Source organism: Nicotiana tomentosiformis, chromosome 2, assembly GCF_000390325.3.
Source record: "Nicotiana tomentosiformis chromosome 2, ASM39032v3, whole genome shotgun sequence".
In the NCBI taxonomy this organism is placed as follows: domain Eukaryota; kingdom Viridiplantae; phylum Streptophyta; class Magnoliopsida; order Solanales; family Solanaceae; genus Nicotiana; species Nicotiana tomentosiformis.
The window spans coordinates 65,762,871-65,783,642 of NC_090813.1; the positions used below are offsets into that span (position 1 = coordinate 65,762,871).

Sequence of the window (20,772 nt, forward strand, 5' to 3'; positions counted from 1 at the left end):
TTAGTACTGATTATGTTCATCGGCCCAGGTTACCGCTGGATATTCAATTAAATTCTTCTTTAGCTGTCGTGATGCTACCGAACTGCGTTCGTTCAAACCTTGAGTAAAGGCTTGAACAGCCCAATCGTTTGTGACCAGTGGTAGTTCCATGCGTTCCATCTGGAACCGAGATACGAATTCCCTCAACATTTCGTTGTCTTTTTGTTTCACCTTGAAGAGGTCCGATTTCCTAGTCGTAACCTTTATTACTCCGGCATGTGCCTTTAAGAAAGAGTCTGCAAGCATGGCGAAGGAATCGATGAAATTAGGCGGCAAATTATGGTACCATATCATGCTCCTTTCGACAAGGTTTCTCCAAATTTCTTCAGTAGAACAGATTCAATCTCATCGTTTTCCAAGTCATTCCCTTTTATTGTGCATGTATAAGAAGTGACATGCTCATTAGGGTCGGTGGTCCCATTGTACTTAGGAATTTCTGGCATTCGAAATTTCTTCGGAATGGGTTTCGGAGCCACATTTGGAGGGAAAGGCTTTTGTAAAAATTTCTTTGAATCCATACCCTTTAGAATCGGCGGAGCCCCCGGTATTTGGTCAACTCGGGAGTTGTATGTCTCTACTTTTTTGTCATTTTCCTCGATTTTCTTTTCTCCCGACTCAATCCGTTTAGTGAGATCTTCGAGCATTTTCATAATGGCGGGGTCAGTCCCCGATTCGTTGGCGTTCAACCTTTCCGGCTCAGGATCGATCCTGTGGACGACTTCTGGTTCGATCCAACTCAATGTTCGGTGTTGATTTTGTAGTTGTGCTATAGCGGCTTGTTGGTCCTGTAACATTTCGAATATCAATTGGAGGATAACTCCACCATCTTCTCTGCCCTGCGTATCTCGACCACCTGGTCGAACTTCCCTGCATACGCTACCTTCAAGATCAACGCCCAAATTTGCATTTAAGGCGACGTGCGAACTGACATCGACGGAATTTATAATTGGTGCTCCCTCGAGGTCATCCTGAGGCACCTCGATCCCTGGGGCGGCTATATTGGCATTCTCCCCGTAAAATTCGAGGCTGTTGTCACCATGTACAGGCGCTGCTTGTGAGTTTGACATGTTTATCCTGAAAACAAAGATTCTTACGAGAACAAGTGTAAAGTAGTGTGTGTTATCAGAATCAGTATTAAGCAACCACTATTATCCTTAGCCCCACGGTGGGCGCCAAACTGTTTACCCTTAAAATTGGATAACAATTAAACTTAAAATATAGTTCTAAGGACACGTGATTTCACATAATACCAATTGATAAATATGAGGATGGGTAATAGAAATTAACAATAAAGTAAAGCAAACCGGTGTTAGAATGGAACTCAGCCCTCGAGTTTGGATACCCTCGAACAGGTTGATGCCAGAATAATTAAAGTATAACAAGCTGATGAACAATAGTATAAACGAGAAAGAGAATTATATTGCTTTTTATATCTGTCAACCATGTCCTACAAATGATTAGAAACCCCCTTTATATAGTAGAGGAATTCCACTTAGGGTATGATTCTAATTACAGAAGAAAATCCCATGATTAGCTAATTAACTACTTCTGATTTGATCCTTTCCGAGATTTACGCCATGATCCTCGACCAGTCACCGAGGTTTATGCTGTGATCCTCGACCAATCACAAATATTTCGCCTTTCTATTATTATGCTATCTTCGATCTTGCTCGATGTCCGTCTCATTTGGCTTCGATCACTACTAGCCTCGATCTCGACAGGTACCTCGGTTCTGAACTCGGTACCTAATCCTCGTGATTCAGTTTGTTCCGTTACGAGACCGTCCTTCGATGCAATCTCCCGGTCTCAGTCAAATAGTAAAATCGGGTGGGCCAGATTTTAACCATATACAACTTTATTAGGTAATTTCGAATAGTTGAGTGACATTTTGAATAATGAACTCTATAGTTAACAACCACAATTATTAACAACCACAATTATTGTCTATAGCGTAAGTGACAGACACAAGTTGACTAATCCGGAGCCAGGAGAAACGACTAGTTATTAATCAAATTCATCATCGACTCTTTGTAAAATACTCATTTGACTAAGAGATTCCAAGCACATCGTAAGGTATGTCACTGCTAACAAGTAACCTACTCGGATAAAATTTAAACTATTAATTTGATATATGACCAGTGACTATAATACAGAGATCAACCCCCTGACCCTTACTCATACATGATACAACCCAATCCCCTCCCCTCTTCTCGAAAGGTTAAAAAAACGAAGCGACCTTTTTTTTTTTAAGGCATGTATTACATTCTTCAAAATAACAATAGTCAATAGATATAGCTCCTTTGTTTGAAATACCCGCACTAAGATTTCTTTTGTATGTTATATATTCGTGTACGTAGTTCAGGCTGCAGCAGACGTTCCAGCATAGGATATATTCCTTTTATGCATTGGGAGTCGCCCCCTCTAATACTTGACATGTTCACTACGAATTGTTGGAGTAGTTCAAATGTTGCTTTTCACTGCCTTATTTTATTGTTTATTTACCTGGAAGGAGAAAAGTCTTTAACCCACGAATTTTGATAATTGTGTCTGTTGAGTGCAATAAATAAACAGAGGCCTAATAGATACCAGACACTTAAAAGTTGATATCATTTTTCCTTTAAACACTTAAACTAGACCTCTTTCTATCGGAACACATTTCGTAAGCATATAATATACCCCGTTTCAATTTATATGAACCTATTTTCTTTTTAATCCGTGTCAAAGAGAATGACCTCTTTCCTTATTTGAAAACAATTTACCTTTATGCGATAATTTATAGCCACACAAAATATATATGCCTCATTTTACACCACAAGTTCAAAAGTCCTCTCTCTTTTCTTAAACTCCGTACCCAGTCAAATGGGTTCACATAAATTGAAACGGAGGGAGTACCAATTAGACACGTTTTATGCAGGTTTATGAATTCACCAAGCGCTTGTCTGCAATCTCCGTCTACGTGGAACAAATAACCATTAAACTCGTGCCACATCATTTAATTATCCACTTTATCTATATAGTCTTATTTCCAATCAAATACACAAATAAACAAAAGACCTAAATAAAATTATCTCTGTTCCTTTTCCATCGATAGAATCAAAGAAACCACCGTTACTTAACAAACTTCTTCTATTTTCCGTCAATGGTGTTGGTATCTACTATCCTCTATCTCTTACGGTATTTTCAACGCTTAAAGGTCCAATCTCTCTTTTATTTATTTTCTAATGCTGTAGTTAGGGCTTCTTTTTTTAAGTTTTTGTTAAAGCTGGGGTATTTTTAGGGGTTTCATTTGTGCTGGTCCTTTGGCGTTTTGTCTAAGGGAATATTATGGATGACTATATTTTAACTCATTTTCACCATGGGGGTACATTTATCGAAGAACCGGTCCCAATATACAAAGGGAAATTAAATGCCTTTTCTATTGCTATCGATAAAGACCATTTCAGTCTTGTAGAGTTGTCCGCTTATGTTGAAGACCTTAGGTATATAGTTGTCGAAGGGTTTTTTTTGTCAAAAGGAAAAAATGGTGAACTTATCTAAGTCGTATCTGATTTTCAATTATTTGAATTTGTGAAAGATTTACAACATGGTGATATTTTGGATGTTTATTTGTGTCATGTGGTGAGTCAGCCTGAAGTACTCGAAAACTTAGTTAGTCTTTTATGTGGGACAGAAGTAGGTGGGGGTGATAATGACCAATTTAAAGCTAGGGCAACACTTGAGAGTAATATAAATATTGAAGAACCTATTGAGCCACCCGACGAAGAGTTAGAAAATATCTCAGATCTCAATGATGCTCAGTCATATTTGAATGATGCTGAACTAACTCATAATGGTGATGAACAAGATCATAATGTTGATGAAAATGGAGTGCAATCAGATGTTGACAGTAGTGACTCACAAGCAGATGTTCTTCCTGAAGAAGATGATTTTGAGGTTAATGATGAATTGAGATTTTTAAGAGCTGAAAAAAGAAGCAAGAGGCAGGGTAAGCCGAGGAAAAAACCAATTGCAACAGAGTAAATACCACTAGGAGAAGCAGGTATTGATAGAGGATTTGAAGATATTGGAAAAAAATAAGATTTCCAGATATGTAGGTAATATAGGTGGGGATGAGAAGTTTATTGATAGTTCAGAGGTTGATAGTGAAGATAGCACAGAAGAATTAGATCCTGAAGTTATTCCTGGTGTTGATATATCAGCAAGAAGGAGGAGTACACAGGTCAGGTATGATCCTAATTATGAACTTGTTATATTTAAACTTGAGATGATTTTTGAGAATGCTATAGAGTTTCGGAAAGAATTAGCAAATTATGCAATTGAGTACAAGGAGCAGATTAAATTGAGACCAAATGAACCACATAGGGTGAGGGCTAAGTGTAAATCAAAGAAATGCAAATGGGTATGCTATGCTTGTATTTATAAAGATTCTGATAATTTTAAAGTAAATAACTACTACCCAATACACAAATGTGATACTTCACACAAGAATAAGTTGTGTACTTCTTAGTATGTTGCAAAGAAATTCAAAGATGAAATAACTAAGCATCCTCACATAAGGATATGGGAAATACAATAGTTGTGCAGGGATAAACTAGGATTGTATGTTGGCAAGACAATTTGTTATAGGGCTAAAATGCATATTCTTAGAGAGTCCATGAGTGATTGGAATATGGAGTTTGCAAGGTTATGTGATTATGCTAATATGATAAAACAAACCAATCCTGGTAGCTCATGTTGGGTAAGGATGGACAGTGAAACTGAGTCGGAAAAAAATCTCTTTGTTTACTTTTATGTGTGCTTTGATGCATTGAGGAAAGGTTGGTTAGAAGGATGTAGGAGAATCATAGGTTTTGATGGTTGTTTCTTAAATGGTGCTTGTAAATGTGAGCTTCTAGTTGTTGTTGGCAAGAATGAAAATCAACAAATGTTTCCTATAGCATGGGCAGTTGTGGACCAAGAGACAAAGCATAGCTAGAGTTTTTCATTCAACTACTTGAAAGATGATTTGCACTTAGGAACTGGAGAAAGATTGACTGTGATGAAAGATATGCAAAAGGTAATATTTCTCTGTCTTGTTTAGTATTTATTTTTTAAATTGCAACAGTTAATTAAATTCATTATTGTATAGAGTTTTGCTGTAGCTTTGAAGGAAATTTTATCCAATGCTAAATTTAGAATGTGTGCCCGACACATCTAGTCTAATTGACATAAAAATGGAAAGGAGAGAAAGGGAGAAAACAGTTTTGGAGATGCTCTAAAGCTAGTTATGAAGTTAAGTTTAAGGAGGAGCTTCACAAAATGGACAAATTTGGTAAGGATATTTGTAGGGATTTTCTATATTATCTAGAAAAGTCACGGGCTAGAGCATTTTTTGAAGTGAATTCCAAGTATGATGTTGTTGAAAATAATATGTGTAAGACCTTTAATTCATGAATTTTTGCTTCTAGGCATAAATTAATTATAACAATATTGTAGGAGATTAGGAGGAAAATAATGACTAGACAGATGGATATGTTGAAATTTGCTGATACTTGGATATCCGATATATCACCTATGGCTAGGCTTCTATTAGAGGATAGCAAAGCGCTTGCTAGAAAATGTACTGTCCTTTGGAATGCTGATGTAGGATTTGAGATTGGAGAAGGAATGCATAAGCATGTAGTTAATCTGACTGATAAGGTATGCACTTGTAGAGCTTGGCAGTTGAGAGGTATTCCATGCCAATATGTTGTTCTTGCATACTATCATATACATGAAGAACTTGAACAGGCAGTGGAGCATTGGTATAAGAGGGATACCTTCTTAAAAGCATACAATTATTTCATCCAGCCTATGACAAATATGAAGATGTGGCCTGAAACCAACAATTCAAAGATTGAGCCTCCCAAACCTAAATCCATGTCTGGTAGACCTCGGAGGAATAGAAGAAAAGGCAAAGATGAACCAAAAAAGAAATATGGAAAGTTGTCCAAGTGTGGAGTGAAAATGACACGTTCCAAGTGTCATCAATAAGGACATAACAAAAGATATTGTAGGGTAAAATATTCTGTATCTTTTTAACTATTTATGAATGTAAATTGGTGCCACATTTTTGTTAACAATTGCTACAGATTGGTGCCACCTTTTTGTTGTTTCAAACTAGAAATTATTTATGTAATTTGCCACCTTTTTGGTATTACGTATATGTCATTTGCACCTTTTTCATTGTCAAAGTAAATGAATGACAAAAGATTTCTATCCTTGAAGTTTTCTATGCTCCTATAAACCACGCTTTGTTCAAGAATCAATATTATAGTGTAAACTTGTTGCTCATGATATACATGCTGAAAATTGGATGCCTTCACAACAAGGTAGCCAAAGATCACAAGGAGCAAGCCCACCTGCTGCAGCAAAAAGCTCAAGCCAACCTGCAACCTCAAACTCTATTTGTGATGATACAACAAGAGTTAGAAGGGTTAATGAAGCTAGAAGCTCAAGTCAACCACCACTAATTTTTACAGATTCGTGCAAGCTTGCTAGAAGAGGATTAGCTAGACAACTTCCTCCAAAGGGTAAATGAACTACTGTCCAAAAGAGAGGAATGGGTGCAGGTAAAGAAGTTGCTGAAAAAGGAGGAGAAAAAAGGTCCAAAAATATTGGATTTGGCATCTACACAACTTCAAGTGGAACTCAAATACTAAATGTATATATTCATACATATTTCATCTATAATATGACTTAGAATAACTTACTGATTGTACTTCATTATTTGGCAAACTGCAGCCCGGAACATCAAGCCAAAGAGTTCTATTAGGTAGTTCAACTTATAAGAGTGCAGCTCCAACTGGAATAGAGCTTGGTTTTAAGGCTAGAGGCTTGAGGTGGAAGGGTCATGATGCTGTCACAATTTTCCAGTTGCAGCAGATGAAGGCAAACATCAGCAAGAAGTAGTATTTTAGGAACTTATTTTTTGACTATATGATTATATAGCAACAAACAATTATATATAGTCAAGGTCTATTCTTAACTCTAAGATAGCAGCAAACTATTATATTTTGGGATTTAGTTTTTGAAGAACTAAACTATTACTACAAGAAATTTAATCTTTAGTGATCACTATTTTACGAAATGACATGAAACCGGTCGTTATAAGTATACTTCTAACGGCTAAAAATTATTCTGGACGTTAAAATCAAGTTTTGATTCAACACTAGCGAGGGGAAAATATCTTACCGTTAAAAGTATACTATTCCTTCGTTAAAACATAAGTAATTTTTAGCAATTAAAAAAGAAAAAAGGGCAGTCTTTTTCCAAATTCCCCCTCCCCCTCCAAACCCAATCCCACTCCCACTCCCACTCCCACGTCCTCTCTCTAATTAAAGTGAAACGACCTGGACCGCCTCTCGTTGCGATTTTGAGTTCTCTGCACCTCTCTAGGGTTTGTTCTCCTCACGGTAAGCTTCGCCATCTTTTCTCCTTAAATCCATTTTACAGTAGTAACTTCCAGTATTATAGAATTTCGCTGAAAATCAAATTGAATATATTCCTACTTGAAAATTCTCGATTTACAGATTTATTCTCTACATTTATAGATTTTCTAGTTGATATTAAACGATATTCTTGCTTAATTTCATGAATATAAGTAACACACGCTTAACTCTGTTCTTAAACTCTCCGCTCATTGTTCATCTAGAATTTTCTTTTGTTTATATAGCGTAAATTTCGACTGATTTGTGGAATCTCAAATAAATGAAGCTTCATTTCTGCCGCTAGGTTTCTCTAAAGTGGCATTGCTTGATATTCCAGTTCGATTCGCGGAGTTCTTAACCAAGTATTTGAATGCAGAAATTGGGTTTCGTTTACTTTGAAGGCCCACCTTTGCTTCAAAAAGGTAATTGATTATAAACTGGTAACTATGGTTCTGTTATTTCTAGGATTCTATAATTTTTACCTAGGATTCTAATTTGGGGATGTTAGAATGCTGTAAATAAACAGATGATCTTTATAATCAGATTCAAATTGTGAGCGTGCAGTAAAAAATGACATCGCTGGTAACTTTGCCGCCCTATCCAGTGGCTTCGGCAGAAAGGCCATAGCTATCTGCTCCTCCATTCTATGAAGTTGTTGACACATGTATTCTTGCATACGTAAACAAGTATGTTTAAAAGTACTCCTATCATATAGAAGCATTAGTAAACCTTTCCACAAAGATTAGGCACATATTTACATTTTCTTTCTGTTTTTGTTGTGCCAATTAAATTTTAGAGATTAACCTATCATTCAATTTATTTTGTGTGCTTGTGGATCTCCGGTTTTTTTTTTTAATCTTTCGTAAATCAGCACTTTCTTGGTACTTCAAGTAATGAATACACCTTACATGCCTCAAATATAAAACATATTGTCAATTGTTTACCAGTGTGATGACTTTTTACATATAGTATGAGCCTTTTAGATTTTTTGTTATGTCATTAGACAAGAAATATTAGTAATCAATCTTGAATTGGAGTTACTCGACTTACCTTGAATTATGTGAGTTTATGATGTACCAATTTCAGGTGCAACAAGCTTTAGCAAAAAGCATTAGTTGTTGGCGTTCTTTTCCTTTTTGTTTAAAAAGTAGCTAAAAAGTGTTGAATGGCAGAGGTTTAGTTCTGCATGTTATATCTAACTTTATTTTGCTTATCTACTGATATTTGGAAATCAACGAGACTTCCTAGACATATGGTTCAGTTTTCACCTTCTTTCTTGGTTATAGCATTCTTGTGAATTCCTTTTCTTGACAAAAGATGAAGGCATGAAGCCACTTCTTTTCATTTAATTTTGTGTTAGTTAAACTAAATGTGAACAGTAATCCTAGTTTTGAGTTGTTGAATAGGATTGTTTCTATACAACTATGCTTTTGGATAATTTTTTGATTTCTCGGGCTTAAATGTAAGCTCTTTTAGGAGAGAGTTATTTTGGTGAAATGACGTTTAAACAAACAATTGAGGTTCTGTAAAGAAGGGCAAGCTTTAGAGTTCCAAATGGATTCTATAAAGGCTATAATGCAAGATATTAAGGCTGACATTTCATTGTTCAATGCGATAGCCTTTGATGCAAGAATATGTGTTTCTTTCGATCTTTGGATGTGATATTTTCTAATCTCGAGTGTTTGAGTTAATTAATAATATTAATATGCGAGACAATAAAGCCAATGTGTTAATTAGTTAAGCTCATCTTGTAACAGTAATGTGAGATAGCTTATGTGAAGTTTAACTTGAATGTTGCTGATGTTTTAGGCACACTAATAGATCAATTAATTGATAACATAGCACGTCCAGTTACTTGAGATTCTAAGGATTGCTTGGGAGAAGAGTATTGAGATTAGAATTACACACGAACTTATGCTACTTACCCAAAAAAAAATAAAAGAATTAGACAATATCACACAATGCTATTTTTGAGCCAATTCGGTATTAGTATTCTAACAGTTTCTTTCTCCTGTTTTGCATGCCTATATTGTACTAGCGCTCTGCTCTAATCTTGTTCTTCTTTTGATGATTTGAATGGATTTTATTGGTCTTCAACTATGATCGAAGCAGTTCCCCGTTAAAGATGATATTTATTTTTTCACCAATTGTTAATAATGGTCTTTTTTTTAAAGGAACCGCCCTCTTGGTTTCTGGGTGAAAAAGGTTATATAACTAATTTCTAAAGATGTCAAACACATTTCCTCGAAAAATCCTGTTACCTTGTTGATAAACTGGTGGCAGATTAACTATAAACTGATCTTTCTAGACATTGTAACATCTCAGGATAGCCAGCACTTTGCGCACAAATTACTCGATAAAGATGAAAAGGTACACTTTCTCCAAATATTGGTATGAATTAAACCACACCATAGTCTTTCATTTTGAGTTTTTATCATCTTGAGATATGTTTATAACTCTGCGAAAGTATAAAATCTGTAAGATTTTGACTTATGAAATAGGTAGTTTTACTTATCAACTGAAATAATGGACTCATTTCTTGTAAATAAAGTATTAAAAGACAAAAGAAAGGAAAAACAAAGTCTTGATTGTGGTTAATAATGATTTCCACCTTTCTTCTAGTTCAAGTATTAGTAGTTTTTTACTAAACTAACATAAGCATATTCTTTTAACAGATCAAGAAGATGATATGAAGAACCTGGCCTTGAAGAAAGTGCGGAGCAAGTAAAAGAATCTGAAATGTTAAAGAACAAGTTGAAGCACAAGAGGACCTATATTATGTTTGTCAGAAATATTTAAGGTATGGCTTCATATCTATTTTCGTGGACAATTTATGGTGGCGTCATTTTCTGTTAGAGATGATCCCAGGTCTCTCTTTTGGGACATGGTAATTTACTGTGAGCTTTAAATCTTTCAGTAAGCTTTGCATCTAATATTTATAAATTCATAATTTGTATAGTTAAAGAGGAAGCAAGTAAAGAAACTGAGTCAATAGGTCTTAAGACGTTAGTCTGTATGAGTACATTTACCTGTTATGATATATGATGGATACTTCGACATTGTTATTCATCCCTACTACGTTTTCTAATTCATGTTGCGTCTATGTTAATATCTTCAGATTATTTAGAAGATCTGTCATTACCCACGATCATCGTGCTTGTAGTATCAGTTCTAATAATAGTGTTCTGTTATAGAAAATACAACTGGAGGGTAGGACTGTTGATTTTACTAGCAACTTGATAATTTCTTCAGAGCTTATGAATTATAAATCAAAGAATAGGTTGATAAACTTATATCCAATCAAAGCTAGCTCTAGTTTCTCAACTAGAAATAGGAAAAATCTAATCAGCCACTGTTCATTTTTTCCCTGAAGCACTCGTAAATAATTTTTTTTTTTGTACCTTTTGTAATATATGGTTATGAAATATGTTATCCAGTCAATTTACAGCATGCTAATTAAATAGACACCAAGAAATTTGACGAGTAAGAAATTTTTGTTAATAGAGGTAGTTGTAACCGAGGCTGCAATTTCAATTTCATCTCTCATTTGATTTGTGGAAAGAGGTCACAAAAAGCTTCAGCTTGAGTAGAATATGATTACTAATTCTGTAGGTTTCTTGATACAACTGTCTCCCAAGTAAGAGCTCTGCAGTAGAAGTTTTCTTTCACATCCTAAGTAGTAGCAACCTAGTAATCGAAATGTTACATTTGGTTCTGTAAACAAAATGAGCTAGGAGAAGTTTTCTTACTAAACTAGCTTGAACTTATTGTTTTTACAGGTCAAATTTGAAAGCTAATAAATCTTCCCTTGAAGATAGTGCGGCAGAGCAAATTGAAGCGGTGGAAATGTTAAAGAACAAGTTGAAGCCAAAGAGGAACTTTGTTTTTCTAGGGATTGTTTGAGATGTTGCCATTTGTGCACGCCATAATTCTTCTCTTCCTTTTTAGGAGTTGTAAAAATAGTGTTGTACAATTTGGATGGTATATATTTGGTTATGTGATTTTTAGTTCTTTGTAATTTACAATGATATTTAATATAATTATTGAGTATTTTGTATGTGTTCTTCTATATATATGTGAAAACATATGCAATAATGATTACTATTTGGGAATTACCAAAAAATAATATTAAACTCACATATCAACGAAGGAAAACTTGGCCGTTAAAAATGTTATTTGTGAAAATGACATACAATTAACGAAAGGCAAACTGGCCGTTAAAAAGGAGTTGCAACGACCGGATTTCTTGCTGCCGCTAAAAGATCTTTAACGACCGGGATGGAATACGGTCGTTAACTTTTAACGTTGCTGCCGCTAAAAGATCTTTAACGACCGGGATGGAATACGGTCGTTAACTTTTAACGTCAAGGCTTTTTAACGACCGGTGACGACCGGATTTTCTCTGGTCGTTATCGACTGGATATGGACTTTTAACGACTGAATTTTCCATTGCTAAAGACCAATTTTCTTGTAGTGTATTGTGGTTCCATTCAGTTGTCTAAGATAGCAAGTGTTTCCATCTGATTCCATAACAATTGAAATAACTTTAGTGCAGCAACAACAACTAAAATAACTTTTTATTACATTCAAAATACAATATTACATAGCAGTACTAAGATTACAAAAGTGCAGTAACAACAATACCTAAAACAACCAAACTAATCTGCAAACCACATCAAAACACAAGAATGCACCAACATCTAAAGACATCAGCAACAACACCTAAAGATCACGGCCGAACATCAGCCCTACAGTTTTCATAAAACGAGCAACAATACAACAACAACGGTCAAAAGGATCAGACTTTTTTTTTGCTTGAACCTTCTCCCCTTCAAAAGCTTTGACTCTCTTTAATAAACCCAAATTATTTTCTTTGCTTGAGTTGGCATCTCATCATCATACCAACAGAAATAATCACATCCACCCTTTTTCTACAAAAACAACAAACACATTTGATCAATTATCATCAAAGAAAATAATTAATAAAACATGATACAATTAAGAACAAAAAATTTACCTTTCCGATTTTGCAAGCAAAAAACCTACGACTTGGGTTTAGTTGGTTCCATGAAGTATTCAATTTTGGAGAAACACCACACTTACAAATTCGAGCAGTAGCGCAAGGTGACATTGACAAGTTCGTCGATTCCGATAAGTTCGACATTAATGGATATTAACTAAGTTTCAACCTTCACTTAAATAAACTCGGCGACAACAGAAATGAGAGAAAGAAGAGAAGGAGAAGTGCTGCAGCAGCAAAATTGGATTTTTTACAATAGGGAAAAGAATTAGGGTTTAAATAGAGAGATATAAAGAATTACCGTTACTTCACAAATGTTATCGTTACTAAACATATATCAGTAGAAAAATTTCTTCTCACGTGCTTAAATAGGATGTAACTCACGCTATATGCCACCTGCATAAAACATGTATAATTGGTATATTATATGCCTACGAAATGTATTCAAATGGAAAGAGACCTAGTTTAAGTGTCTAAATGAAAAATAGTGTCAATTTTAGGTGTGTCAGCATGTATTAGGCCATAAACAGAGGAAATCACATGTAATGTATCTTAAATTCGTGAACATGCATGTTGCTTTATTTCATCTTTCCTTTCCAACATCCTCATCACTCTAAGAGGCGGATTTAGAAACTTTTCCTACAAATTCAACTGAACTGGTAATTGTTGGGTCGAACTATGTGTATGTACACCCAAAAGATTTAAAATATAATTGTATATGTAATCGCATAGAAGATTTAAAATTAAACTTACTGATTCTAGATCTGAAATTCCTTTTTGTTAAGTAATGTAGTTCCCTAACTAAGCATGTTCTTCTAGCTGGTGTTGACTTTTGCCATGTGGAGCTCTGTCCTCCTGTGATTCCTCTAGTTCCTATAGTCCTTCTATTTTAATATTGAATATTAATACCATCTACCAATAAGGGCGGATCCAACATTTGAATATGATGAATTCAATTTTTATCTTCTTGATAGTGAACGTTGGGTTCAGTTAAATTCGATAATCAATGTCACATACGCCACTTTTTACTAGGCTACAAATGAATGTACCAAGTGATCATTTACAGACAAAGTATGGAGTTTCAACTCTGCTCGTCTATTTATTACTACTATTTAATCTTATCCAGCTCAAGTTGGACTCAACTATTCAAATGAACAAGCTTGCGTATACGTTTGAGTTTTTATTGTTTATGTTTATATTCTCCGACAATACTTAATATTATAGTCTACTCAATCTTAATAGATTTGCTCTATCTGTTCCTTTTTGTTTTGAATTAATTATCCATGTGGGCATACATAGAGATTTGGTACTTGATGATATGAGCAATGAGCTATACGATGAGAGCATGCCAGGTTGGTGACAAATACAATCATGGGTTCTCTGTTAGCACTTAGCATAGAATAATGAAGTATCAATTGTCAGCTTTATTGTTCATGTGCTTGTTAGGGCATAGCAGGTTTTTGTCTTTACTCTAATTTGTTTTTAATACAAAGGAACATGCTCCTCCTGAATCTTTCAGATTTTTTAATTTGACAAAAGCATAATGGATTTGTTACTTTACTACGGGTCTAAGGCATTGCCTTGATCGTCTACATTGAATTTTTATCTCTTTTATTACATTGGTTTGTATATCCAGTAGAAGATTTTTCTAATCGGAACACGTCCTTGCAGTTCAAAAATTGATTATGTTAATATTGAGGTTAGTTTAATGCTCTTCAGGTTGAATTATAAAAAACTGTATGCAACTTATGAACGGGTGTGATATGACGAAAAGACGTCGACATTATTTTTCAAACTCTTTTTCTAGTCAAATTTTCCAGCACTTTGTGCTCAGGCTTTATAATATGTGCTTCCAGTTTCCCCCAACTTAAAAACATTATTTTCATTGTTTACTACTTATAACTGTTGCTAAACTCTTTCCTTACTTCCTACTTTTTGTTGCTGCTATAGGTCATTAACTTTTTCTTTGATAAAAAACACTTGAAAATAATTTTGACAGCTTTTCATCGTATCCATTTTTTTACAACAATTGTTTTTTTTTACTTTATGAAAATGTTTAAGGTGGCATACTTTTGGGTTTAATTTTTGTAGGAAAAGAAGACAGTGACACGATTTATGACGAATGAACCACCCTAGTTCCGATTTCATCGACCTCATTAGTCCAAGTTCAACATATATTGTCATGAACCTGTCTAACTTCGACTTCAAAAGCTAATTCGTGAACTGAAAGATTTCGAACCGTTTATAAACTGACGGCTTATAAGCTGCTAAGCAGGGGCGAATTTATAGGTGTAATTATGTGGCACGTGAACCATGATCTTTTCATAAGATTAGATATTTTATTTATAAATTTTTTAAAATTGGCATAATATTAACTGTTGGCATCCATAAAAATATTGAATGATGCATTTGGTTGAATGTTGAGTTATTTATCAAGATATAAGGATCAATTCCCACTTAATATATTTTTTCTTCCTTTATTTACTAGTGCAACCCATATACTAAAAATCCTAGATACCCAATAAAGTTTCAAATAGCAAGGATAGGACATTTGCCCCTCAAAGATCCGAACTTTTACCCTTGCTCATCACTTTCTTTAATCTACTTTAATTTCTTGAATCTCGGAGATAACGCAAATAGAGATGCGGTCAGTAACTCGAGATTCAGCCACTTCGTTATTTACAAAGTTGAGCGAACAAACTAGAAGAAGGTGATATTCTTTTTATTCGTCTTCTTTTCATGTATAATGTAGAATAACCTTATCATTTTGTTATATAAATTGAGGACACATGAATCAACTGACATGGCTTCTCTTTCGAGCTAATAAAATTTGATTTGTATCGAAGAAATTATCGATTGCAGCAATGATTTATTATACAGCCTCATATGCGGCAGCTTGGTATTGCATGTGCAACTGTTGGATGAGGCAAATGCACTTAAAAAACAAAAAGATCATCGCCCCCAAATGTTTTTATAGGTACGAGGATTCATGTAATAACCCGACGGGTCGTTTTGAGAGTTGTAGCCCAGTTTTTCTATTTACTGCTCATTTTATACTTTATAGCTGATATGTTACTTGTCGAGATAGTTGGTTCGGGTCCGGAGAGGTTTCGGAATGAATTGAGATACTTAGTCTCAAGGTCGAAAGATTAAGTTGAAAAGGTTGACCGGATGTGGACTTATGTGTAGACGACTCCAGAATAGAGTTTTGAGGGTTCTGTTAGCTCCGTTGGGTGATTTTGGACTTAGGAGCGTGTCCGGATTGTGATTTGGAGGTTCGTTGTGGAATTAGGCTTGAATGGCGAAAATTAAAAATTTGAAAGTTTGACCGAGAGAGGACATTGTGTATATCGGGCTCGGATTGGGGTTCCAGGAGTTGGAGTAGGCCTGTGGTGTCATTTGTGACTTGTGTGCAATATTTGAGGTCAATTGGACGTGATTTGATAGGTTTCAGCATAGTTTGTAGAAGTTGAAATTTTCTTAGTTTCAATAAGCTTGAATTGGGGTGCGATTCGTGTTTTTGATGTTGTTTGATGTCATTTGAGGGCTCAACTAAGTTCGTATCGTGTTTTAGGACTTGTTGGTGTGTTTAGTTGAGGTCCCGGGGGCCTCGGGTTGATTTCGGATGGTTAACAGATCGAAAATGAGACTTAGTGCATTGCTAAAGTGGGAGCCTTCTAGTGTGATTGCACATGCGAGTGTCTTGGCCGCAGATGCGATGTTGCGCAGGTGCGGAGCTGGGCTGGCATGGGGTAGGACGCAGGTGCGAGGGGTAATCCACATCTGCGAGCCCGCAAGTGCGAGCAAGGCTCTGCAGATGTAGAGAAGAGATGCGTAGGCTGCTTCCGCATAAGCGGATCATAGGACGCAGAAGTGCTTCCGCAGGTACAGAACCTGGAGCACAGATGTGGACCCTGTGGACTTGAGTGACTTCCGCAGAAGCGAAGTATTTTCCGCAAAAGCGATTCCGCAGGTGTGGATTTTTGGCCGCAGGTGCGAAAGCACTGGACATGGTCTAAATTCGAGGGTTTCCGAGATTTTCTTCATTTTGGACATTACAAGCTCGGGCTTAGGCGATTTTTTAGAGGGATTTCGAAGGGATTATTGAAGTAAGTGATAACTAGGGATTTTGACTACTTATTAACGCTCTTTAGCTTTCGTTTTAGTCCAAAAACGCTTAATTGTGTTCCTGAAAACTGATAAAATATGCTTAATTACAGGAATATTAGAAGATGAGCTCCCAAAATGAAATCCAACTCAAGAATGAATAATCTGAACTCAAGGACAAAAACAGGCACACAAACTCAGAAGTGCGGATCGCAGAATATCATCTGCGGCCGCAGGTCGTGAAGAAATTCCCATAAGAGAAGTGTGCAAAGTACGGTCTTCACATAAATTGTGCGGCCGCAGAAGCTTGGTTAGAGCAAAAGTTCAGAGAACCTGCATCTCAAAGTGCGGACCGCACAATTATTGTGCGGCCTCAGAAGAAGAGCCAAGCGGCCGCACTCACATTTGTGCGGACCGCAGAAGAGCAAGGTGCGACGGCACTCAGAATTGTGCGGACAACAAAAAGAAAGCAGTGCGGCAGCAGATCAGAAATATACGGCCACAGATTTCCACTCCTGTCAAGCTGAAGAAAAGTGCGGACCACTTCGAAAGGGCATTTTTGTCCAAATATTCAGCTTTGTATAAATAGAAGAGTTTCTACTTTTTAGGTTAAGTTTTGACATCTGCTATAGTTGACGGTTTCTTTTACTCTTTTTAGTAATTTTTGCTATTTTGAATTATTTGAACATAGATTTTGTCATCTTAATTATCAATATGGGTTTAATTATTATTATTTTTTCTATTTCTTCTAGTTTAAGCATGAGTAGCTAAATTTTTACTAGGGTTGTGACTCAACTCTAGTGTGTAAACTTAATGGGTGTTTGATTTATTGCTTGTTTATGGTTGAGTGTTTATTATCTAGCCTTGTTCTTGCTTTTATTTGAAGAATTAATGGTTGCAAATATTAATTCATGCCTATTTGACTTGGTCTCTACTTGAGGAAGAGAGACTTAGTCTAGAAAAACTTGGCTAGCAAGAAATTGAGTCAATGGAGAGATTGATAAGCCCAATTAAAGGGTTGAACGTAGAGATAATAAAACCCGACTTGAGCTTCTTATCAACTATTTTGTTCAATACCCATTTGGACTTGAGAAAGCCAAAATGGGCTAAATCACTCTTTGACCGAGAGGTATTGAGTGGGTACTTGAGTGTTGATCGCTATAATACACCCTGACCAATAAAACAAGCTTTAAAGTTTACAACCCATTAGGCAAACACCTAGGTGAAGGTCATAGCCCTAGGCCTTTTATATCATTTGAAAAATAACAATAACAATTCCCTAGTTTCATTCTTTCACTTGCAGTCGTAGTGTAATTTAGATTTTCAAATAAAACCAAATATTGCGGACGTGCAAATTTAGATATACAAAATCACATACTAAGATATATACTACTAACACCCATTCATATAGCTCTCTACCGAATTCGACCCCGACTCTTGTTGGGTATTATTATTGCATCGACCGTTTTTATAACCTCAAAGAGAAGAGTGAAATTGGACGTGATCAATTTTTGGCGCCGTTACCGGGGAGCTAAAAAATGGTGTTAGCTATATAGTTAGGTGTGTTTTTGGGACATCTTCTTTTCCTTCCTTGTTACTAATGTGTGAGTATTATAGGTGCAAACATGGCAAACAACGATCTCGGAAACATAGTCATGGGGGATGTGGATGTTGAGGATGATCAAATGGATGAGGTCCCTATTGAACCTCAGGCCAATAGACGAGGCCGACCGCCTCAAGACAATGTACCCGCTCCACCCCCACCTCCACCATGAGCGGCTCCATACCGGGTGTTGCCGAATGAAGGGTATGTAAGTTCTATAGTCCCTCCCCATATTAGGGCGGGCAACTTCCAAATAACCAACGTGATGCTCACTTTGCTCGAGCAGCGAAGGTTCTTCACCGGTGTACTGAGTCAAAATGCATACAAACACTTGAAGGGATTCATAGATGCGTGTTGGGGGAGCAAACAAAGAAATGTCTCGAAGGATACTTTGAGGCTAAGTCTTTTTCCCTTCTCTCTACGGGGGAAAGTCTTAGATTGGTTGGAACATTTTTCAAATCATTTCATTCATACTTGGGATGAACTAGCGGAGAAATTTATTTCAAATTACTTCTCTCCCGTGCTCATGGCTATTCTTCGGGATGAAATTCTAGCATCCAAGCAAGAGCCCAATGAACCACTGCACGAGATATGGGAAAGGTATAGAACAATGGTGAAAGAGTGCCCCAACAATGATATGACGGAGAATATGATTCAATAAACTTTCTATCGGGGGATCAATACTACCAACTAATGTGTAGTGAATCAACTTGCCGGTGAAAACTTCATGACTACGCCTTATGCGGAGGCGTGTGATATTTTGGATGAGATGGAGGATACTTCATCGGCGTGGCAATCTAGATCCAATGTTCCACAAGGTGATCCAACTGTGATTCTTCTTCATAAAGAGTTATATGACCATGGGCAAGCCATAACCGAGTTTTCAGCCACCATGAACCAATTGGCAAAGGCTCAACTTCAACAAGTACAAAACTGGAGGCAAGTCAATGCTATGGAGGGAGTCAATATGATAGTAAACAAGAGAAGAACAAGAAGTACACAAGTGCAACAATGAGTGGAAATTTTTGTGCAAGATGATAGTGGATTTGATCAAGGTGATTCTTACAATGATCAAGAAGAAGAGGTCCAATATGTGAACAACTTTCAATAGGAAAGAAACAACTTCCAAGGCCCTAGTCAACAACAATGGAGACCTTCAAATAATCAAGGCAATTGGAATTCTAACAACCAAGGTAATTAGAATAGTGAAAACATTCAAGGCAATTGGAATAACAATAATCAAGGCAATTGGAGTGGAAGCAATAACCAAGGGAATTGGCAAAACAATAATAACCAAGGAAATTGGGGAGGCAACAAACAAGGCGGGTGGAACAACAACCAAGAAAATCAGGGGTCGGGTTTTCAAAGGCCCCCGATGAATCAACAACCGAGCAACCCACTTCCTTATCCTTCTCATGGTCCTAATTCCTCCAACAATGAAATAGGTCGTATTGAGAACATGTTAAAGCAAATGATGGATAAGAATGCCGATTTCGATGCCCAACTTGCTTCACACAACATATCAATCCGAAACTTAGAAGTCTAAATGGGTCAAATCTCTCAAGCTTTAAATTCTCGTCCTAAGAGGGAACTACCAAGTGATACGGTGGTGAACTCGAAGGGTGGGAACAATACGGGACATGCCATGTCCGTTACTACAAGAAGCAGAGGAGGTGAGAATGCACCTACCTCAAGTCAAAGGCAACTTGTGGATGATGAGAAATTTGTGGAGGAAGAGGAGATCCCAAACAATGTTGTGCACACAAATGATGAAGTGTGGATTGACATTGATAACATGGTGGAAGAGACTCAAGAGGATGTGAACCCGTCTAGGGATCATGTGATTGACATACCGGAACTGGTAGTGCAAAAATCTAAGGCACTATTGCCTAAGCCACCTCCTCCCTATCCTCAAAGGCTTGCCAAGAAAAAAGGGCGAGAATCAATTCAAAAAGTTCATTGATATGATGAAGAGTCTCTCGATAAATGTGCCATTAGTTGAAGCCTTGGAGAAAATGCCGGGATATGCAAAGTTTATGAAGGACTTGGTGACTAAGAAGCTGTCGATAAATTTTGAAACTATCAAAGTCACTCACCGAGTGAGTGTAATTGTGCATTCGATGGCTCCTAAGTTGGAAGATCCAGGTGCTTTCACAATCCCTTGTACCATTGGAAGTGCCGAGTTTGCAAAAGCTCTTTGTGATCTTGGAGCGAGTATCAATTTGATGCCCTATTCGGTTTTCAAGACATTGGGAATTGGGAAACCAAGACCCACATCTATGATATTATAAATGGCCGATCGTACAATGAAGAGACCGTTGGGGGAGATTGAGGATGTATTGGTTTGAGTTGACAAGTTTATTCTCCCGACGTATTTTGTTATTCTTGATTGTGAAGTGGACTATGAGGTGCCGATTATTCTTGGTAGACCCTTCCTTGCTATGGGGAAGGCTCTTGTTGATGTGGAAGCCGGAGAACTCACTTTCTGAGTGGGTGATAAGAAGGTGGTGTTCCAGTGTGCGAATCTATGAGGCAACCGAATAGCAATGAAGTGT

General features: G+C 36.6%; 2 long non-coding RNA genes across 3 annotated transcripts; one reads left to right on the forward strand and one right to left on the reverse strand.

Annotated features, from left to right (window-relative positions):
- The first annotated feature begins 3,800 nt into the window (after positions 1-3,800).
- Positions 3,801-11,544, forward strand: LOC104088643 (uncharacterized). Of its 2 annotated transcripts, none has more exons than XR_011413938.1 (8): positions 3,801-4,263; positions 4,977-5,095; positions 6,390-6,721; positions 6,802-7,472; positions 7,792-7,909; positions 9,297-9,857; positions 10,163-10,287; positions 11,267-11,544. It is a non-coding gene; the product is annotated as an uncharacterized lncRNA (long non-coding RNA). The 2 variants fall into 2 exon arrangements; XR_004504958.2 differs by having other exon boundaries at positions 9,813-9,857.
- A 503-nt stretch (positions 11,545-12,047) lies between these two features.
- LOC104088647 (uncharacterized) lies at positions 12,048-13,188 on the reverse strand. The gene is made up of 2 exons (XR_001967761.3): positions 12,505-13,188; positions 12,048-12,418 (listed from the first exon to the last, which is right to left on the reverse strand). It is a non-coding gene; the product is annotated as an uncharacterized lncRNA (long non-coding RNA).
- Between the last annotated feature and the right edge of the window lie 7,584 nt (positions 13,189-20,772).